Source organism: Stegodyphus dumicola, chromosome 2 (genome assembly GCF_044657685.1).
Source record: "Stegodyphus dumicola isolate Sdum_Otavi_A_Nest chromosome 2, ASM4465768v1".
NCBI lineage: Eukaryota > Metazoa > Arthropoda > Arachnida > Araneae > Eresidae > Stegodyphus > Stegodyphus dumicola.
The window spans coordinates 168,312,893-168,337,293 of NC_140769.1; the positions used below are offsets into that span (position 1 = coordinate 168,312,893).

A 24,401-nucleotide genomic window follows, 5' to 3' on the forward strand; every position below is an offset into this window, starting at 1 on the left:
AAGAATGTTATTTAATGGATCGATTTCAACCTATCGAGTTTCGCTTGAGTTCCGGCCGTGCTGTGGGCCCACCTGGATACAAGTTTTCCCCTTTTGGAATAGAATAAAACTTTACTGTTTTTTAAGAATGTTATTTAATGGATCGATTTCAACCTGTCGAGTTTCGCTTGAGTTCCAGCCGTGCTGTGGGCCCACCTGGATACAAGTTTTCCCCTTTTGGAATAGAATTTCCGTCAAGGTAGGCTACTTTTCCTATTTTTTCATTTTTCATGTCATTTCATTTGTATTACAATATACTAAAAACGGGCGTTCGAACTGATTTCTAGGCTATTTCTATACAAATGGAGCTCGATCCAAGAAAGAAATGATGTCTTTTTTTTTTATTTTGTGGACTGCCAATTTGTATTGGAATATACTGAAAACAGTTGTTTGAGTCGGTTTTCAGTATATTCCAATACAAATAGAGCTCGATCCAAGAAAGAAATGATGTCTTTTTTTTTATTTTGTGGACTGCGAATTTGTATTGGAATATACTGAAAACGGGCGTTTGAGTCGGTTTTCAGTATATTTCAATACAAATAGAGCTCGATCCAAGAAAGAAATGATGTCTTTTTTTTATTTTGTGGACTGCCAATTTGTGTTGGAATATACTGAAAACGGGTGTTTGAGTCGGTTTTCAGTATATTCCAATACAAATAGAGCTCGATCCAAGAAAGAAATGATGTCTTTTTTTTATTTTGTGGACCGCCCTATTTTGTATTGGAATATACTGAAAACGGGTGTTCACGTCGGTTTTCAGTATATTTCAATACAAGTGGAGCTCGATCCAAGAAAAAAATGATGTCTTTTTTTTATTTTGTGGACTACCAATTTTGTATTGGAATATACTGAAAACGGGCGTTCACGTCGGTTTTCAGTATATTACAATACAAGTGGAGCTCGATCCAAGAAAAAAATGATGTCTTTTTTTTATGTTGTTGACAGCCAATTTTGTATTGGAATATACAGAAAACGGGCGTTCACGTCGGTTTTCAGTATATTTCAATACAAATGGAGCTCGATCCAAGAAAAAAATGATGTCTTTTTTTTTATGCTGTGGACTGCCCTATTTTGTATTGGAATATACTGAAAACGGGCGTTCGAGTCGGTTTTCAGTATATTACAATACAAGTGGAGCTCGATCCAAGAAAAAAATGATGTCTTTTTTTTTTATTTTGTGGACTGCCAATTTTGTATTGGAATATACTGAAAACGGGCGTTCACGTCGGTTTTCAGTATATTACAATACATGTGGATCTCGATCCAAGAAAAAAATGATGTCTTTTTTTTTTATTTTGTGGACAGCCAATTTTGTATTGGAATATACTGAAAACGGGCGTTCACGTTGGTTTTCAGTATATTTCAATACAAATGGAGCTCCATCCAAGAAAAAAATGATGTCTTTTTTTTATGTTGTGGACTGCCCTATTCCGTATTGGAATATACTGAAAACGGGCGTTCGAGTCGGTTTTCAGTATATTTCAATACAAATGGAGCTCCATCCAAGAAAAAAATGATGTCTTTTTTTTATGTTGTGGACAATCAATTTTGTATTAGAATATACTGAAAACGGGCGTTCGAGTCCTTTTTCCGACTATTTCTACACATATTCCACTATATTAAAATGACGTTGTGGTTGAGTCCAAACAGAGTCGTCCCCGGACAGAGTCGTCTCCGGACAAAGTCGTCCCCTCTTTTCTTTGAATTCTATTCTTTAAAAGGATGAGTCATGGTCTATTTTTAGAAAGTGGGAGACAACATTCCCAGACAAAAGGGGGGTGAGTTAATTTTTATCATGTCTAGATAACATGATAAAAATTAACAAAAAATGTTTTTTTTTTTTTTTTTTTTTTTTTTTTTTTTTTTTTTTTTTTTTACATCTCAAAATTTTTTTCTGAGCTCTGAGGAGTCTATATAAACGGATCGCCAGCGAGCTCTTGTACATATCAGACGAGTGTTTCGCCTTTAGAACGAAAAAAAATACAAAAGCCATGCTGCTCAAACTGGAATATAACGATGACTATTACGTGCACGCGTATGTGGATCTAGGATTCCTGTACTGGAATGCCAAAGATATCTTGACTCTCTTACCTACAAACGTCTCGCATACGACGAGTGTTCTCCAAGTCTTTTTTCCTAATCGACACCATTTTCTTCGACTAGGCGATTTGGACAACTACTCCAAAGAATGGGGTCAACAGAACCAGATTGTCCTCACTTCGAATGAAGCGGCCTTCGTCGCTTCGAAATCCCTGCATAACAAGTCGCTCTTCCCTTGGATGTGTAAAATATTCATGAGACGACCTCTGACGAAAATTGAGGAGGACGGGGAAACGTATATCACCCTCCGAGAGACTGTGCAAGACGAACAAGAAAGGAAAAAGAGTCCTCTCTTTTTCATCACTCAATTCGGGATCCATCATCTCCCCAAAATCATTCAGAGACATCAAGCCTTCGTTGAAAAGTATCAGAAAGACGATGATGGTGATGATGATGATGATGCGATATGGTGTCCAGTCGCTTAAAGAAGGGGAAACGTTCTCCGCTTTCCCTATTCCATAGATTGGAGAGTTGAATCAGGAGACCAAAAAAATGGGTCTTGGAAGGAATGAGTGCATTTCAAAATGCATTCGATTCCTTCCGAGACCCATTTTTTTGGGCCACTCTCTCCTCCAATCTTGGGAAAGAGAGAGAAAAGAAATTTATCATCTCCTGTCCACCCAAAAAGAAACTATATATTTTTGTTTTTCTGGATGCGGCCGAATTTGTAGAGGAATCGTCCAGAAACCGGCCCTCAAGCCCATTTTCAGACTATTTCTATACATATTCGGTCATCAAGATGGTCCGGGGACGACTTTGTTTGGACATCATCTCTATATAGATGGTGAAATTTGTATAGCCATTTCTAAAGAATCTCAGAGAAAACTAAAAGCGAGATTGCAAAAAAAGAAATAGCCTCCAGTGAACACAATTCCAACGACAGTGGATAGGAAAAGTGAAGAGTTGAAAGTGAAAGTCGAAAAACGAAATGGGATCGGCTAGGAAAAATTTCTCAGAGCTCAGAAAAAAATTTTGAGATGTAAAAAAAAAAAAAAAAAAAAAAAAAAAAAACAACTTTTTGTTAATTTTTATCATGTCTTCTAGACATGATAAAAATTAACTCACCCCCCTTTTTTCTGGGAATGTTGTCTCCCACTTTCTAAAAATAGACCATGACTCATCCTTTTAAAGAATAGAATTCAAAGAAAAGAGGGGACGACTTTGTCCGGAGACGACTCTGTCCGGGGACGACTCTGTTTGGACTCAACCATAACGTCATTTTAATATAGTGGAATATGTGTAGAAATAGTCGGAAAAAGGACTCGAACGCCCGTTTTCAGTATATTCCATTACAAAATTGATTGTCCACAACATAAAAAAAGACATCATTTTTTTCTTGGATAGAGCTCCATTTGTATTAGAATATACTGACAACCGACTCGAACGCCCGTTTTTAGTATACTCCAATACAAAATAGGGCAGTCCACAACATAAAAAAAAAGACATCATTTTTTTCTTGGATGGAGCTCCATTTGTATTGAAATATACTGAAAACCGACTCGAACGCCCGTTTTCAGTATATTCCAATACAAAATAGGGCAGTCCACAACATAAGAAAAAGACATCATTTTTTTCTTGGATGGAGCTCCATTTGTATTGAAATATACTGAAAACCAACGTGAACACCCGTTTTCAGTATATTCCAATACAAAATTGGCAGTCCACAAAATAAAAAAAAAGACATCATTTTTTTCTTGGATCGAGCTCCACTTGTATTGTAATATACTGAAAACCGACTCGAACGCCCGTTTTCAGTATATTCCAATACAAAATAGGGCAGTCCACAACATAAAAAAAAGACATAATTTTTTTCTTGGATCGAGCTCCATTTGTATTGAAATATACTGAAAACCGACGTGAACGCCCGTTTTCAGTATATTCCAATACAAAATTGGCTGTCCACAACATAAAAAAAAGACATCATTTTTTTCTTGGATCGAGGTCCACTTGTATTGTAATATACTGAAAACCGACGTGAACGCCCGTTTTCAGTATATTCCAATACAAAATTGGTAGTCCAAAAAATAAAAAAAAGACATCATTTTTTTCTTGGATCGAGCTCAACTTGTATTGAAATATACTGAAAACCGACTCAAACACCCGTTTTCAGTATATTCCAATACAAATTGGCAGTCCACAAAATAAAAAAAAGACATCATTTCTTTCTTGGATCGAGCTCTATTTGTATTGAAATATACTGAAAACCGACGTGAACACCCGTTTTCAGTATATTCCAATACAAAATAGGGCGGTCCACAAAATAAAAAAAAGACATCATTTCTTTCTTGGATCGAGCTCTATTTGTATTGGAATATACTGAAAACCGACTCAAACACCCGTTTTCAGTATATTCCAACACAAATTGGCAGTCCACAAAATAAAAAAAAGACATCATTTCTTTCTTGGATCGAGCTCTATTTGTATTGAAATATACTGAAAACCGACTCAAACGCCCGTTTTCAGTATATTCCAATACAAATTCGCAGTCCACAAAATAAAAAAAAAGACATCATTTCTTTCTTGGATCGAGCTCTATTTGTATTGGAATATACTGAAAACCGACTCAAACAACTGTTTTCAGTATATTCCAATACAAATTGGCAGTCCACAAAATAAAAAAAAAGACATCATTTCTTTCTTGGATCGAGCTCCATTTGTATAGAAATAGCCTAGAAATCAGTTCGAACGCCCGTTTTTAGTATATTGTAATACAAATGAAATGACATGAAAAATGAAAAAATAGGAAAAGTAGCCTACCTTGACGGAAATTCTATTCCAAAAGGGGAAAACTTGTATCTAGGTGGGCCCACAGCACGGCTGGAACTCAAGCGAAACTCGACAGGTTGAAATCGATCCATTAAATAACATTCTTAAAAAACAGTAAAGTTTTATTCTATTCCAAAAGGGGAAAACTTGTATCCAGGTGGGCCCGCAGCACGGCCGGAACTCAAGCGAAACTCGATAGGTTGAAATCGATCCATTAAATAACATTCTTAACAAACAGTAAAGTTTTATTCACATCGAGTCGGCTGGGAAAAGTTTCTGAAAAATAAATTACCCCCCTTTTTAGTCTGAAAAATTGAAAATTGATGTCTTCAATTTTTGAAAAATTGAAGACATCAATTTTCAGACTAAAAGGGGGTATTTTTTTTTTTTTTTTTTTTTTTTTTGCAGCCAGAGAAATTTTTCTCCGGCTCTCAGAAATTTTTCCTCACTCGACTGGATGAATAAAACATCCCCGTTTCTTTAAGAATGGGCTCACAGTTAGCTATTTCAGCATTCGACGTTTCGCGTCCAATAATAACTGCCGGGTGTTCAAGAATGCAAATGCACCTACTAGATTTTCTACAGAGAAGCTTGACTGGATGGAGAGTGGATGACTTTTTCCAAGATTCTTGACTTTGGACAGTCAAGAGGTAATGGATCTTTTTGTTTTTTTTTTTCTTTTAAGAAAATTTATGGATAGATTCATTTCTTTTTGAATGGACCTAGAAAAATAGGACAAAGTTCTTTTCCAAGATTGGATGAGAGAGGGACCCAAAAAAAATGGGTCTCGGAAGGAATCGAATGCATTTGCACTCATTCTTTCCAAGACCCATTTTTTTTGGTCTCCTGATTCGTCTCTCTCTCTTCTCAGTCCATTTCCATAAATATAGGGAAAGCGGAGAACCTTTCCCTACTTATTTCTAAAAATCTTTTCTTTATTTTTTTTTCTCCTGAGTTTATGTATATATCAATTCAAATACTTTTGAGAACGGTCATCCCAATTCTCTGTCGTCTTTTCGGTTTCATCATCCCAACACTCAGTGGACATAGTCTCAGTAGATTTTGGAGCATGAGTCGTCTGTTCATTGTCCCAACACTCAGTGGACATAGTCTTAGTGGATTTTGGAGCATGAGTTGTCCGTTCATTGTCCCAACACTCAGTGGATTTTGTCTTTGGATCCTCTGAAGATATTTTGGGGGTCTCATGAGATTCTTTGGAAGGTTCGTCCCAACAGGCTGCTCGATCGTAATGGGGAATATTTTCAGGTATGTCTCCCCAACCCTCCGTCTTCCTCGAGTTATTGGAGGAAGTTGACGACAAAGAAGAAGTAGAAGAGCCCATCAAGTGGAAAGGCGTATGCTCATCCGGATGTTCCATCACTTGGAAACAGGACAGATTATCCCATTTCTGGATGAGGTTATCGTACGCTTTTGGGGACGGATCCTTCTCTAACTGATCGTAGGCCTTATCAAAAGCTTGCAGAGGATTGTCTGCTTCCTCCTGAATCCTCTCCTCTTTCTCCGTTCCGTCTGGATAGACGTGATTGATATGAAAATCTCCTTCCGTAATATGCCATCGATAGTTGCGCACTTTGTTTTCGGCACAATGGAAATATTTCCTCCTTTGATGATGTCGGGCACATTTTTCCCGATACTTCCAAATGATTCCATCTGGCACATAAATTTCCGTCACGGGTTTTTGATAATCCAAGGCTTTAGCAAAGAATTTAGCTTTCTGGCATCCCACCACATAAATCGTGGAGAAGCTGTGAGTGAGCGATTGGAGAATGCGTCCTAAATGGTTGTAGGGAATATGACCCTCGTTCCAACGAAGTCCGTGCCGGTTTCTCGTCAGCATGGCATTTGTCTTTTGGTTTTTTTCACTCAGTTGGTGGAAGGGGTGAGGAGGAGCAAACGTCAACGATCCCACGGTCAAAAAATCTTTTGTCGCATAGCCCAATTCTTTTAAAACGTAGGTAAATTCACCCTTCTTGTGGTTGTAGGACTGGAAACCCTCTAGATCGAGCACGATAAAGTTTTCTGAACACGCCATGGCGATGAATACGGTGATGTCTTCCACAAACAGGAGCAAAAAAGAAAATCGAAAAGGTATATATGTATAACAGGGAAGATCTAGAAAGGGAAAAAGAACAATAAAACGTTTTAGAGTCGTCGTCTTGAAAGAGACATTTTTCTTTTCAAAGGGTTAAGAAGTTTCAAAGTTTCAAAGGTCTTTTTAAATGAAGTTATGATTAAACCATATTCATAGGACCAAAGGGACTTACCAGCTCAGTTCACGTCTTCTTCTGTTCTCTGAAGAAATCTCGCGGAGGATACACACTTTTATACTCGCACGACATCTGTCGGGATCGCGACCCCATCTAAATGTCAGGGTCATTCCAACCTCTTAAAAGGATCGGAATGAAAGAAACACTTTGATAAAAAATATATTTATGAAAAGATATCTGAGGGTCGTGAGAACATTTTCTCTCCCCACCCCCCGCCTATTTCAAAAAAAAAATAATAAAAAGTCTTTCTTGGATCGCGTCAAGATTACAAAACAACTCACAGGACTTGTTTATCTCGATCTCGTCAGGGTCACCGTTTCACATAAGAAGATGGATGGACCCTGAACTTTAGACATGATAAAAATTAACTCTACCCGCCTTTTGTCTGGGAATAGGGTCTCACCGTTTCTAAAAATAGACCAGATCCCATTCTTGGAATTCTATTCTTTAAGAAAGGAGGAGTGATGGTCTATTTTTAGAAAGTGTGAGACAACATTCCCAGACAAAAGGGGGGGTAGAGTTAATTTTTATCATGTCTAAGACATGATAAAAATTAACAAAAAGTGTTTTTTTTTTTTTTTTTTTTTTTTTTTTAAGACTGAAAAATTTTTCTGAGAGAGCTGAGAAAGATTTTTCCTCCCAATCTTTTTCGACGATTAAAAAGGGAAAAACTACTGATCCGATCTCCCTACGCTTTAGGGAAAAAAAACAAAAAAATACTTATGAAATATTCATGTGTTGAAATTGACTATTCAAATAAGTGACATTTTGTTTCTCATTGGAACTGTTCAACGGCGAGTCCACTCGTCTCATTCTTTGGGGTAGAGGATGAAGGTACAGCGGTTTGTTGAAATCGATGATAGTTTCCTCTTTAGTCGGCGGAACTGTAAATCTGTCCCGTCTTAACTCTTCTAATCTCTTTGAAAGTCTTTCCACTTGCTCTCCTAAGGTTTCCTCGGTACTCATGGTCTCTCTTAGTTTAGGGAAGTCTTGACGTATTGGCTAGAGAACAGAGGGTCTTTTTCTCTCTATACATATATCATGTGGGAGCGTGTAATTTATAAATCCTTGTGAAATCTTTCTACGTCTTGTGTAACTTGGAAGATTCGTCTTGTGTAACTTGGGAAATTCTTCTTCTTCTCGTCGATTGGGCTGGAGTTATGGAAAAGAAATGGGATTGGAAAGAAATCAACATATTACAAAAAAACGTAAGGGATTTACATACCATTTCATTCATGAACATTCAAGGGTTCTCTCCAAGACCAAATTTTAGAAGAGGACCACAAAAAGTATATTTGAGGATCCTCTTTCAGGTCTAGGTGAGATAAGGGTTGAGACCAATATTCTTGGGTCTCTAAAGCATCCCAACTTTGACATTTATTATTATTTGAAAGTTCATCCTCCTCCTCCTCCTCCTCGTCGTCGCACGAGTTCTCCTGGGGAGATTTTTCCGCCTCCTCTTCGTCTTCGACAGCTTTGCTCTCGGAGGGGCAACAATGTAATTTCCGGAAAACGTAACTCCCCTCCATCAAATGGTATCGAAAATTTCTCACCTTGTTCTCGGCACAATGAATCATCTTTTGGAAATATTGGTGTCGCGTGCATTTCGACTTGTTCCGCCACTCGGTTTTCCCTGGGATGTAAAACTCGTAAACGGATCGCTGGCAGAGCTTGCTGAAAAATTCGGCTTTATCGTATCCATTGACGTAGATCACCTCCACATTTTCGGTCAGTATTTTCAGGTTTGTAGGAAGATGCTCGTAGGAAAGACGACCCTCGGTCCATTGCAGGCCGTGTCGATTATTTGTAGTCTGGTTGACCACAGCTTGATTGCGGGACGATAAGTCATCGTAATGGACAGAAGGGAGAAAAATCATGGATCCGCATAAGGTTAAATCGCAAGTGATGTAGCCCAGTTCTTTCAAGATGAAACATATATCTCCCGTCTTTGGATCATAACAATGAAAATATTCCATGTCCAGAACAATGTAGGAATCTTTGAGAGGTTTGGCACTCAAAATGTCCATCTTCTTCAATTGAGGAAAAAAAGAAAAAAAAATTCTCTCTCTCTCTCTCGCTGTGTGTCCTGAAGGAAAAAATGGATAGCGTTCTCTCGCCGTCTCCTCTTTTATAGAGAGAGAGAGAAGGTTGCACGTGACAGGTCGTATGAATTCTGGGAAAGGTCACATTCGTATATATATTTGGTTTTTGAATAATATCGTGCGTATCTCAATACACATCCATCATAATAATAATAATAATAAAGGTCACCTTGGAAAGAAAAAGAAATAAAAAACATGGAACTCGTGCTGGACTTTGAAGGTTTCTACGATTCTCAAGGAGCCTTTATAGTGAAAGAATTGGCTTACGTCACATTGGACGGTTGTTCTCGAGGGGTATTTGTTTTTAAACCCCCGTTTCCATGGCAAATGCTCACCGAGAAAGAAAAACGAACCGCTGTGTGAACGGACCGCGGCTTGTCGTGGTACGAAGGAGAAATTCCGTACAGTTATTTTCCATGGGTGTTAACGATGTTGACGGAACCCTTTTCCATGATTTGGGTGCGAGGAGAAATTAAACGGCGGTTTTTAGAGAAATGGTTGCAAAGATCCATTTATTGCATTTCGGGATCGACGCAAGAGATTCTCAAATACAATGGGATCGAACACATGAATTGTCCTAACCATACAAAAGGTTTTTTCCATTGCGCTCTGCAAAAAGCGGTTCGGTATCATTATTATTTAAAGACACAGAGAAGAAATTCGCAAGGTCGATCCTGCACAATTCAATCTTGACAGAACTTATTAAAAAAAAATACATATATCACGTTACTTCTTCAACAGCACAGATGGTTCTGAAGCGAAACTTGGAATTTTGAAATAATAGATCAGGGAGAAATCATTCTTAAAAACAAATGGTAAAGTCTCGAATCGGCTGGGAGAAAAAAAATTTCTCAGAGCTGAAATAAAATTCTCTAATGAAAAAAAAAAAAAAAAAAAAAACTTTTGGTTAATTTTTATCATGTCTTAGACATGATAAAAATTAATGACCCTCCGTTTTTGTCTGGGAAGGATGTCTCTACCTTTCTAAAAATAGACCATGGCTCATCCTTTCTCTAATGGCAATCATTCCATGAATGAATCACGATTTGTTTTTCAAAAGAGTGAGACAACATTCCCAGACGAAAAGGGAAGAGGGTCGTTAATTTTTATCATGTCTAAGACATGATAAAAATTAACAAAAAGTTTTTTTTTTTTTTTTTTTTTTTTTTTTTTTGAGTTGTAGAATTTTTCTCAGCTCTGAAAATTTTTACTCGAGACTTTACCATTTATATTTACGAATAGTCTTTGGATTATTTATTTATTTTCTTTTAAAAAGAAAAATTCTGAGCTAGACCTATCTATTGGCTTAACATTCTGGTCATAGAAACAGTCTAGAATCTCATTTTATTTTTCGAGGCTAATGCACGGGTTCTCCAATCAAAAGGGTTACTATAAAGGGATTGGTTTGAATGCATTTAAAAGCAAATGTTGCAGGATTCTGTTGTTGAGAAGGGGGTATATTATTATTATTATGATGATGATTGTGGCAGATTCGTTTTCTACATGGAAGTCTAATCTCCTCCGAAGACCTTTTCTGGGGATCGTCGATAGATGGTTTTTCAATAGGAATCGTTTCCCTCGGATCCTCAAGAGATAGAGGGGGGTCCTGTCTTGAGACATGGAGCGGTCTCTCCTCCTCCTCCTCGAGAAGTCTTGAGAAAGGGAGAGGATTTTCGGTTCCCTTATTCTTGAGGGGTCTTGACAAATTGAGAGGTCCCTCCTCTTCGAAAGAGAGAGAAGTTTTGGTTCCCTTATCCTCGAGGGGTTTTGACAAATCGAGAGGTCCCTCATTTTCGAGGGGTCTTGATAAATGGAGAGGTTTTTCATCTTCGAGGGGGTTTGATAAAGGAAGAGGTCCCTCCTTCTCGAGGGGTCTTGAGAAAGGGAGAGGTTTTTCATCTTCGAGGAGGTTTGACAATGGGAGAGATCTCTCCTTCTCGAGGGGTCTCTCTTCCTCAAGGGGTCTTGAGGAAGGGAGAGGTTTTTCATCCTCGACGGGTTTTGACAAACGGAGAGGGATCTGAACAGGCTTCTCCTCATCCCCATCATTATCGAGGAGGATGAGGATAGGCTTTTGGAAAGGTTTTTTCTTTTTCTTCTGAACAGGCTCCTCTTGATGCTCGGGGAGAGGGATGGGGTAGTTGTTCCACCATTCTATTTTTTCTTGCTCGAGGATTTTTTTCAAAAGTCGTGGCCTCTTTAAGATGAGACGAAGGAGGAGAGTCCTCGAGAAGAATATAATAGGTATTCTTCCCAGTCTTCTCGATCGAGAGAGGTTCGTGCAAACATTTGTGCAACCATTCACTAAAATGAACGAGAATCCCTTTTGTCTTCTCAAGACGATCCATAATCCTATTCATTTGCGAGACGGTTAGAAAGTGGGACGTGTAAAAATATTTGGCTCGTTTCATTAACAAAATTTGTGCATCCAAAGGTGGAATGTCACGAGCCATCAACACGTTTTCGTCGGATAAAAATTCGTCCCGCATCTTTTGATAACTCCCCACGGTATGATAACCCGCACATTTTGAAAAATCGGAGGCTTTCAAGTAAACGACTCCTTGGATGATATAAAAGGAAAGATCAACATATTTATATTTGAAAGGAATACACGTAGTGAGCCGGGGATGCCTCCTCATGATCCACTTGGACAAAAATACGACTTTGGGGTTCTCCCCTTTTATTTATAGAGAGAAAGAGAGTGTGACCTTCCCTTCCGTCCTCCTCCTCTCTCCCTGCTTCCTCTATCTCTGGACGTCCTTGGATTGGAAAGAGTGACTTTGAAAAAAAAAAGAAGGTCATGGTTGGATAATTTTTTGTTTATTAAATTATTACTTTCACTTCCTCATTCCCACACACATTCATCTTTTTAAGAAAAGAAAAAGAGGTCATGGAGATAAGATTTCTTGGAAAGAAGAGAGAGAGAAACAAAAAAAACAAATAAAACGGCCGTCATAGAGCCTCTATATGTGTCTGTGTGTGTCTATATAGATATATAAAAAGGCGAGAGTACTGGGCGAGATCATTTCTTTTCCATTGGGAGCCATGTCGCTATTAGACGTTTTTCCAACTCAACGGATTTCGAACGGGGAGGATTTTAAGACGCTAAAGCAAATCTCCAACTTGAAAATTTTTTTGGCGTGTCATTGTGCGACATTTATTCCGCATTTACCACCTCATCAAGCGATCGTTTCTTTCAACCAAGATGTCGAATCCTCCAACCTGCTCGTTCAGTATATATACAGAAATTTATTCGAATCGCAACAAACGAAAGAGGAATCTCCCTTCTCTTGGAATCGGATGGATCGAGCTTTGAGACGGCCCATTCAAACAGACCGGCGATATACGGATCCGCACACGAGTTTTCGGTGGAAGAATATTTTTCTCACGAAACGATATTTTACGTTTGGAGTGAGAACGACGGCTGAGGACGAAGTTCATATTGTTCAAACCACAGCCGCTCCTCTCGCCTATTACGAATCATCGTCCCCCAATCTGAAGGAAAGAAGTTTTAAAGTCAGCGACAGGATGAAATATAAGAAATATATTCTAAGACCTTTTCAAAACTATGTCGTTCCCCCGAAAACGCAATATCTCATCGTCACAACCCAGAAGAGTCTCTTTCTCGTCGATCGGTGCTCGTACTCGCTTTGGAAACAATTGAAAGAGGAGATTTCTTTCCAATCGCCGATGATGTTTCAAGAAAAAGAAGAAGAAAACCCTCCGCCACCTTTACCCATCCCTTCCTCAGATGATAAGAGGAGCTGGACCAAACCGTTATTTCCCGAAACAAAATCGACCCGGCAACGGAATGAAATTGAAGTCATCACAATTGAAGATGAGGAGGAAGAAAAAAAATTACCTCTTAAAAAACGGTCGACTTACCGGAACCTACCTGGCGTGCAAGATCCGCTTCAGAATCCAGAAGCTTCTTCTTCTTCTTCTTCTTCCCCGACTTGTTCCAACAGGCAACCTCTTTCGGACTCCTCACAGACAGAACCTCTTCCAGTATCCTCTTCTTCTTCTTCTTCTCTAACCTGTCCCGACATCGTAGAGGTAGAATGTCAGACGGGTCCACAAGCTTCAAAAAGTCCCGACATCGTAGAGGTAGAATGTCAGCCGGGTCCACAAGTTCCAACAGGTCCAGAAATCATGGAGGCAGAATCACAGCCGGGTTCACAAGTTCCAACGGGTCCAGAAATCGTAGAGGTAGAATTTCAGCCGGGTAAACAAGTTCCAACGGGTCCAGAAATCATGGAGGTAGAATCGCAGCCGGGTCCAGACATCCTAGATCCCTCCACTCATCCCAAAGAGACTCCAAGTGTTTCAAGACAGCCTTGTGAGGATCCAGCCCTTCCCGTATGGAATGATTATATGGACTTACAAAATTTGGTGCAACAGGAAGGAGAAGAAAATAATCATACGGATGGGTGGGTCAAAGACTGTTTAGATCATTTAACCTCGAATGAAATTGAACTGTTATGGAATTGCATTTCTGAAATCACATCGGAAATGGGATAAAAACCAAAACAAAAAAAATTTGTTTAATAATAAATTGGAGGAGGGTCATGATGTCAATGGTTCACTTCAGTTTTCCAGCATGAGGTGATCCACGTTTCCCGAAATATGGATCCCATTCCAAGAGAGATTGTGTAGAGCCTTCACTTCAGTTCTTTTTTTTTATATACCAAGAGGAGAGGGTCCCCAAAGGGCTACCCATGTCCAAAGAGAGAAAATGTAGAGCGTTCATTTCAGTTTTTTTTCCAAGTTTAGGGGAGGGAGGTCTCAAAATGACACCCCCCCCCCATTTTCAAAGAGAGATGGTGTAGAGCGTTCATTTCTGTTTTTTTTTTTCAAAGTTAGGGAGTTTTCAAATGACTACCCATTTCAGAGAAAGAGAGAGAGAGAGAGAGAGAGAAGGTGTAGAGCGTTCATTTCAGTTTTCCAAGGTTAGGATGGTGGTGGAGAATCCTCCAAAATGGCTACTCATCTCAAAGAGAGAGAGAGAAAATGCGTAGAGCGTTCATTTCAGTTTTCCAACATTAGAAGGTCCCAAAATACCTTCTGAATTCAAAGAGAGATCATGTAGAGCGTTCATTTCCAGTTCTTCAAGATCAGAAGAAGAGGGTCCGCTTTTCAGAGACAGCGAAGTGCAGACTTCAGTTTTCTCCCTCCCCAAGAATAGAGGGTCCCAAAATGGCTTTCCATTTCAAAGAGAGAGGGAGAGGCGTTCATTTCCATTCTCCAAGATAGGGTCGTCTGCTTTTTTCCCAAAATGGCTTCCCAATTCAGAGAGAGAGAGAGAGAGAGAGAGTGAAAGGGTGTGTAGAGCGGTCATGTTCATTCTCCAAGATAGGGTCGTCAGTTTTTTCTCAAAATGGCATCTCCCCATTCAAAAAGAGATCGTAACCAATTTTTTCCAGTTTTTTCCAAGATGGGGGGGGGAAGAAAACCTAGGATTGAATAACACGACACACAGAGAGAAAGAGGGGAAAAAAACGCCATCTTGTCATTTTCTGATAGGGTACCGGTGTTCGAATACTTTTGTGACCGACTGTACGTCACTTTTCATCTTATTTCCAGGAAGTTCTGGGCACATCAAAATCGAATGTTTTTTACTGCAAAGAACACATCTGATGTTGGACTTGCAAAATTTAGAACGATGTCCAATTTTTAAACAGATAAAACAGGCCTTTTTGCTTTTTAAAATTTCTTGTTTTTCTTGAAATTTGAGTTTACGTGCAGAAAAGCAATCGTGCAATTTACATTCGTGCAATTTGTCACAAAATATACAAACATTTTTTCTTTTATTCTCTTTTCTTCCCGCAAACAAATATGCTGCCGTCGGTGGATTACTAGAAACAGAACGCTGTATTTTCCTTCTGAAATTTGTGTTCTTTACTAACAAATCCCTTTGCTAAACGAATACATTCTTCCCCTTCAACTTCAGCTTTCAGGAACAATAATAATTTTTTTAATTTCTCCCCATAAGCATTTTCTTCAGAAGAATCGAATTTTGTGTTAACTATAGGGTTTCTTAACCAAACCAAGGTTCGTACACATTTCCTTACATGAAAATTAAGGACTTTTAAGGACTCTTAAGGACCATCAAAGAAAAAATTAAGGACCTATCAGCAAACAAAAAAATGAATAGAATAAAGCAATTATCCATACAACCGACTTCATGCTTGTAATTTCACTTTAAGAAACTAACAGAAGTGTGTATTATGCACTTATTAAATTCAATTTAATACTTACCATAAAACAATTTTGAAAATTAAACTAACTCCCTACAAGTTATGAAGTCGATAACATTAAATTAAGAACAATCGAAATCGAAATCGAGTCAATGGCTAGGCGGCACTTAGTAGCCAACCGCTACTTTAACCGTCTCTGTTGGTAAATTGCCCTAAGGCGTTGGTACTTAAGTTTTTAATTAAGGCGATTTACGCCGCGCCAACTAGGCGAAACTTGTCAAATTTTGTGAAATGTAGGTGGAGTATGGGAGATGATTGGCAGGAGCCTGTCACGTGGGTGGTCACCAGCTTACGCGTACAATGAGAAATATTGGAAATATTAATAATTATCAAGTTTTGAAACAGGTTATCTAGATTGGAATAATTAAACTAATATCACGATCTAAATGAAGACAAATGGCACAACTAAATGCAACAGATTAGCTAAACAAAATATTCAAATTCATCCTTTCTGTAAAACACAGATTGGACAGTGGGAGTCACGTGGGAGTCACCCTCCCGTGAACTGTCCACAGCCCAATGCATCTTGAAATAGTAGATATCACAATTCAGTGAAGTCTTGGTCTGAGAAATTAAACACTAAAGTTCTTGTACAACACTGAGGCACATGAGTTACTGTAACTATACACTATGTACACTGCTCAAAAAAAAAAAAAAAAAAAAAAAAAGAGGGACAGTCCTATATCTCCCGATCTACTGGGCCGATTGACAAAATTCAAAATGCGTTCTTCATGTCTCGAAAGCGCGACTTAGGATATATATTAGATTTATATATAGCACTATTCTAACATAGGTATTTTGACACAAAATAGAACTTTTTCTGAAATAACATACCACCCCCATAGCACAAAACATCCTCAGGATGCCCTATTTAAGTCGCAATATCCCGGGACATACTTAGGATGTCCTAAGGTTGTTGATTCTCAGATGTCCTGAGGAGATCGTAATTTAACATCCTGAGGATGTCTTATTTAAGTCGCTATGTCCCGGGATATGACAGGATGTCCTGAAGATGTTGATTCTCAGATGTCCTGAAGAGTTCACCAATTTCACATCCTGAGGACATTCATTCTGCATTGTCCGGAGGACTTTCGTTGTCAAACATTTTGAGGATATTTGTTCTCAAATTTACCAGTTTTAATTTTTTGACATTGCACATCTGAAACTTGCACATTATTTTATTTTTCATATGTATTTTACTAATAATTTTCTAAATGCTGTACATTAAAAATATTGATATGATTGATGATTTATTCTTGTTATTTTGTTATTAATTTTAACTGCTATTTTTTCTGACGTTTTTAAAAATTTATTTAGTCATGGAAAAGATTTTTTTCAATGGATTAGCATTTTCTAGAATATTTGCAAAATTCTAAATAACATATATTTTTTTTATAAAAAATGTATAAATTACATGTATAATTACTTATAGATTACAAACCCTACTACAAATATAGGTAAAATTAGATATATATATATTTAATTACGGAAACGAATTTTTTTTTAATTTGGGTATAGAGACATTAGGTATTTTTTTGGAAGCAGGAAACATGAAAAATTAGCAACTGCCTTCGCCGGGAATCGAAGGACGGACCTCTGGAATACCGGCACAGTGTGCAGAACCACTACACCACGAAGACACGCTAGGTGTGGTGGTGTTGTATTTAATTATGGCAAAGCACACTAGGGCTATCTGCCTAAGGGGAGGGATGTCTTCGTGGAGGACTTTCTAAGGGAAACTGGCTCGTATACACGTTATACGTGGGGAAAACCACGAAAACACCCATGCAGCCAGCCCGTTCGCGGGATTCGAACCTCGGATCGCACTACCAGGGTTCAGCGACTTTACCGCTCGGCCGCTGGTGGGCCGAAGACACGCTAGGAAAGCGGGAGAAATACCTTATATTACTTCTCATTTTAAAGGCCAACTTTTTTTTAAGGGGATCCAATTACTAAATCCTGGGTGTGGATATAACTCATCCAACACCTTTTTAATTCGGGCGCCACTGTAGAGACATTAGGAATTTTTTGGGAAGCCGTAGAGATGAAAAATTAGCAACCGCCTTCGCCGTGAATCGAACCACGGACCTCTGAAATAGCGGCCCAGCGTGCAGAACTATTACACCACGAAGGCACGCTAGGAAAGCGGGAGAAATACCTCATAAGGAAAATTTTTTCCCTCTAATTACAGAACAGAAAATGTTTTTCAATCGCGCGATCTGTTATTGATATTGAATTACAGTCGTGCTATAATTTCGCAGTAAAGATACATCTCCGATGGCTATCCAAGATTCTAGAAACTTTGGTCTTATATAGAGATGGTCGTCTTATAGAAATAATGCTTAATATCAATATTTATTTATAATCTCAGAACTATTGGTCATTTTCAGAAGTGGTCATTTGAGAGGCGATATTCTATATATTTATTTACTGATACTCTCAGATTCCAAAATTTGTTTATGTTCTCAGAAATATTGGACGGAAGGTGGTCGTCCCATACATGCAAAATTTTACATTTCATTAAAAATGAATTCGGCATTATTTAACTATTTCCCTATTAATTAATTAATTAGATAAAGAAAAAATTAGGAAATAGTACTGTTTATTACGGAATAATGTAGGAAGTTCCACAGAACTATATTCTTTTGCGTCATTGCACATTGTATCCGGCAAACTACTAGTTCCTCGTATTCTTCCGCAAATCCGTAAACATCTGTCTGATTTGAAACGAAATCCAAAATGGCTGCGCTATGAGGTTAACTTGTATGGATATTTTTTGTTGCATGAAAGGTAAGTTCACTTGCAATACTTGTATGTTTACTTTTTTTGCTTTTCGAATTTATGTCATTTTGACAGTTAAATGTTTCACAGCTTTATGAATTGTTACCATTCTGTCATGAATTACGTGTATCTCAATGGCTGGCTGTCTTTTCAAATATCTAATTTGCCCTGCTATCCAAATGTTTATGACTGAATTTTTTTTAGTCTAGTTTATGCATTCAGTTTCAAAATAATATGTGTGATCAGATTGCTTATTATTTTATTGCAGCAATAAATTTATGTTAAATAGTTTGAACAATTGTATAAAAATAAGAGTTTGCATTGTTTTGTCCAAAATATGTATGGTTGAAACATTATCTTAATCTAGTTTGTAATTCAAGTTTTTTTGGGGGTACTGTTCTGTTATTAGGACCAGAATCGGGAATGTATGAACCTGTGTTCGTAAGTATGTGCATAGATGTGTATATGTAGACACACAAACATACAAATATACAAGCATACATAAATACAATTCTGAACCCGGTCCTGATAACAGAACAGTACCTTTTTTTAATCTTTTTTGAATATTTTATAAAAGGATTAAGCATTTTTCAAACTGCATATCATTTTAAGATTCGACTTGCAGGAAGACAAAATATGGTCATTCAATCAAATGCTTGTGATTGCTTTTAACATTTTCTCATAAATATTGTTTGCATTTTTATTGTATTTTAGATACTTTAGTTATGTAAAGTGAACATGAGAATATTAGGAAAGCTGAAGAATATGGATAGCTACCATAATACATGTATTTTTTCATCGAGCCTATTGTTTTAGAAACCAATGCAACATTATTATATCCTGGCTTATTTTATAGTTATACGCAGTTTAATTTTATGTTCATGTTACTGTAGTATTGTCATTATAATAAAAATATTGATAATTTTTGTTGAATCTTGCAAGTTGCCTAACATTCAGAATTATTACTACCGAATTTTACTGATAGGTTTTTTCGAGTTGACATAATCTGTCTGATAAATAAAATAAACTAGTGTTTAAATTATATGCATTTCTCTTAATGTTTCATTGAAAGTGAGATGGAAATATAAATGCTATCCAGAAAAGTGAATTCTTTTTGCCTGAAATAACAAACTGTACTAAATGATTAATGTTTATATCATTTTAGAAATGTCAATATTAAAGTTTCTCCCCCTTCTCTTCTTTGATTTTGAAATAATTTATAATAAGATAATATATGCATAAGTGTAATTAATGTTCAATAATATAATTTGTTTTTACTGATATTTTTATATTTCTTATCTGGGTTTTCTTTTGGTGTTAGAAGGAGGAAAAGACTGTAATGTTTTAATTAAGGAAATAATTAAAACATTACAGTCTTTTAAATAATACAGTTACAGTAATGTTTATTGAAGCAATCAGTACTGTGTGATTGCCAGTGACTGAATAATGTTAAAATGCATTGTTCATAAGGAAATTTGCTTATCTTTGTGTTATAGGTTTTATTTTGACACAAGCTGAAATTTGAATTATTGGAAGCACTTTGAAAACCCGAATTATTTCCTGAATCATTAATCAGGCCAATATATAACATACAAATTTTCATACAAAATTATTTCTTTGAGCATATTATAAAGAGCTCATTTAATTTTATTATTTGTACAAATTTTAGACAAAAGTAGCATGTAACAGTTAAAGATTTATTGAAGCCTACTTGATACTTGTGGTAACAAAGAAGTGTGAAGATATTGCCACATTAACAAACATGACGATCATTGATGCTTAGTTTAGTAATTTAATAATATATTGAGAAATGCTGGGAACTTTTAGAAGTAGACATTTCGGAAATGATGGGCTTGATAAGAAATTTACATGGTTTTATTATTTATTCTTTAGTTAAGAATGGATTTTAGATGTTCATGTGAAAGAATTCTGTTTAATTATATGTGAAAGAATAATTAAAGTTTGGCATTTAAAAAAATGAATTAATAACATGCAATTATCTTTTTATTATACATATATTACTATATATTTCTAATGTGCTATGTAAATGTCAGTGCTAAACAATTGAGATACTATTGTCAGGGCAATCTTTTCTTGTACATGAAAAATTCTGATATTTTCTTATCATCTGCCCTCACAGCTTCAACTTATGCTAAAACAGCAAGAGTATGCACACGATAATAGCAAACTATGAATATGCATTTACATACTTTATATTTAATCTTTATTTCTGAATAGTATTCCATTGGATGAAAAATATGTGAATATTGACCCAATATATATATATTTTTGTGTGTGTGCATCCTAAAATTTCTTGTTTCTTATAAAGTGCTTATTTGAATTACTACTTGTGAACAGAGCAGTAGATATGAACCATAAACTAACCATTTTGCCAATTTTCACAGCTTTGCAGATAGTCAGAAAGCACCAAAATTTGTAATAATGTTAAGTTTAAATGATGTTCTATACTTTTGTGTTAATTTTTCTATTCTATTAATTCTATTACTGTGTTATCAAACTTTCTGCAGGAATTTCAACTGGTTAAGATGTTATTACCATGTGGAGAAGAATTTGGTTTTCAAGCTAGAAAAAATTGCAGCTGAAGGATTTTGTAGAAGGTCAGTCAAACTGGTTTTAGTTAATTATAATTTAATTTTGGGTGAAGAATTCTCAAATTTATTTATCATAAGTGTCTAAAGGTCTTCTAAATTAAATTCTGCTTGTTTTTGAAATTTTTCATGACATTCATTCTTTGATTATTATTTTTTTTTTTTTTTTTTTAATTTACTAACTTATGTCCAGGCACATAATGTTGCATTTAATGCCATACCTTAAATATTGTAAAATGTTAAAATAATACATTTCATTTAAAAATGTGGTTGTGACAGTAAATTTTCTGTTACATTTAATCATATCTATAAACATTGGTATACATCATTTTTCAATAATCTGTATATTATTTTGTGCATTTCTTTTACATCCAAGATCTGGCATATGACTTGCTTTTCAAACTGATAACATGGTGTAATAATGTAATCTAATGGTTAAAGTTTACTATGGAACGGGCCAAATTTAATAAATTATTCTTTGATAGAAATTTATTCATGTGTTCAGTGTGTCTCATCTTTTTAAATTGCTAAAGTAAATTTTGTGTACTTGCATTTAGGAATTTTGACTGTATCAGAGTAATTTTGTTTCAGTTATTATAACATGCAAGGGAAAAAAATTCATTCATAGCTCCGTATTTAAAATTAGTTAATTAAAGTCCTTAATAAAGAGGGACGTTTTGTTGTTTTTAATGTCGATAGAGTTTAATTCAAAAATATGCCACATTAAGGGTTACTTTTTAACCTAATTTAAAATTTTCATTACTTTAACATGTCCAATAATTGTTATTTTAACTCCGATATTGTAATAATATCAAAATTCCCTACTTTTTGATAGGTAATCTAAATGTAAAACAAGAAAAGAAAAAATTAAAATGTAGAAGTATATTTGTTTCATACCTCTAACAAATAAAAACAACACGAGCACTTTTTACTGTCTATCTGCATAATGTGGCATGTCCTGAAAGACTGAGATTTGTATGGTCAAATCCATGTTTCAGTTAAAGGAAAATGCATGCGCAGTCTTCTGATTTTCCCTTCGATTAAGGATTCTGTATATACTAGCATAAGAAATATATTAGTTAATGCAGTGTTATACATCAATATTTATAGACAATTATTGTGGCTATGTTTATTATAATTTTGTTCACTGTAATGGCTGGAGTGCCTAAACCATCATGCTGTGTAAACAAAACTCAAATCTTCATCTCTGCATACTGCTCCACTAGTGTTTAAACCACTGAAATGGTGATTATGGTAGAACATCTTTGGTAAAAATTTACTCTACTGTAACCCTTGGCGAATCGTTTCTTTTTTTTATATCAAGATCGTCACCTGGTAGGATCGGCACCAATTTCAAGGTGGCCGCTACACAAAACCATAATAAGAAGTCAAAGACATACACAAACTCTGTGTCCATGTACACATCGACCTATTAAAACAGAGAACTGCACAAACTGGGCATTGTGCACTGCCTTAACTTTGTCCATGTACACATTGATCTATTTTCACTTTAAGAAAATCAGAAAGTTAAAAATATCATAGTTACCAGAAAAAATTTCCCACTGTCTTAACACACAGACAACCAAAAATACACAGAGAGGAATAAGTTACCAAAAATACATATTTCCTAACATAAAAACATTAAACAACAAATCTTCTAACAAAAATTAACACACAGAGACAAAAAAATAAATGAAACGTCATTTTTTTAACATACCTTTTTTTTCACATGCATATGTTTAGGCTTCCCACCACCATCCTCCAGGTAAGCAATTCAATTAAATTTTTCGTCTCTTAGTCACCTCAGACATACTCAAACGATGGTACCCACACCAAAATAATAAATAGCATGTTCAAAATACAAGACCATACCACTTCCGTGCAACCAAACACAGCAATTGAAAAGAATGGTAAGAACCAAAAACCTGGGACCGTACAAAAGGTTTACTATTAAAAAAAGTAGCCCAAAACTAAATTTATCACAGCACGTTGGCAGTATTTGCAGAAATAACTCCTTTTTATTGACAAAAAAAAAAAAGTTTTTTTTTTCCCCAAAGGCTACTTTCGCCAACATTATCAACGTTAGGGTTACCGAAAAACTTATTTGACGCAATGGGCTTCCACATTTCACAAACAACCAATACCACTTTGCGATTTTTTTTCAGACAGAAACCAAGGTGTACCATACAGTAAAGATTAGCCACATCTTCATTTACTACTGTTACAAGTACTTCTTTGGCAAATTTCTGCGGTTAAATTCAAAAGTTTAAAACTGCATTAACATGATCAGATTCAGAGTCATAGCTAGGGTTTTCAGCGCTCAGGGACAACTGAAGATTTCGCGCCCCCTACTGCTTGCCAAGGATGGAAAACATTTAATTCTAAAATGTTCTAACTTCAGTTTGGCGCCCCTTGGATTCTGCACCCGGGGACAGATGCCCCCCTTGCCCCCTCTAGCTACGCCCCTGATCAGATTTTATTTTCTGCATGTAGCTAACAATTACTTACGTGTTGTCAGATAAATGTTACCAGATGCAGTTAATTATTTTTTACTTGCCAATCTCATGAGACAAGTTTTTTTTGCTCCTGCAAGACTTTACTTTGTGTTGCAAAATAAATTCATTCTCACTTTTTTTGGACTTGCCTACACATTAAATTTAAAATAGTTTTATGAATAGGTAAGATGTGATTATCATAATTTTGTTTCTCTCTTTATCTTGGCAACTTTATATGTTGATTCAGTATCCAGGTTACCTACCAGTGCCTGATTGATAAAACTGCTCATATGTTCAGCTGGTGGTTTGAGTTTATTTTCTGACATAAAAAATTTTAAAAGGCGCATCCCCCATGTTTATTTTACTATAATCGAAAAATCAAATAATTGCTACTCTGTTTATAGGTACTAAATGTTAAAATATTTTAAATGCTTCCTTTAATTTGCATTCTAATAGTCATTTGTTTAAATTTAATTATGAATTATATTCACATATAGTAATTGTGAGTGTTTTTTTTATTTTAGGTGCTGTGAAAGGCAATGACAGAGATCCAATTTATCAAGAGTTCTTATATACATAAGAATACATGGATATAAGATTGTTTTTCATGAATTCAAATAAAATGTGATAAATTGGATTAATAAAAACTATTTTGAATTTTGAAAAGTGTTTTTCATCTGTTAATCATAATATAGTGCCATAAATTTCTGAATGTGTTTATTTTTCATCCAAATAAATAGCTTTACAAAAATTTGTCATATTAATAGATATTGCATAATTTAGCATTATTATAAATATTTATTATAGCAGATTTAGCTGAACTACTTTTTTAGTCTCTTTGCAGATGAAGTCACAAAGGTAAGTGGTTAGATATTTTTCTGTATTCCCCATTAAGTAATCTTATCTGGTAAATTACCATTACTTATATACTAAAGGTGAAAGAATAAGCTTTCCTTGAAGATAC

The 24,401-nt window shown here is 36.1% G+C and overlaps 1 long non-coding RNA gene across 1 annotated transcript; it reads left to right on the forward strand.

Annotated features, from left to right (window-relative positions):
* Positions 1–18,228: 18,228 nt before the first annotated feature.
* Positions 18,229–24,098, forward strand: LOC146998641 (uncharacterized). The gene is made up of 3 exons (XR_015039339.1): positions 18,229–18,342; positions 20,862–20,951; positions 23,962–24,098. It is a non-coding gene; the product is annotated as an uncharacterized LOC146998641 (long non-coding RNA).
* The last annotated feature ends 303 nt before the right edge of the window (positions 24,099–24,401 follow it).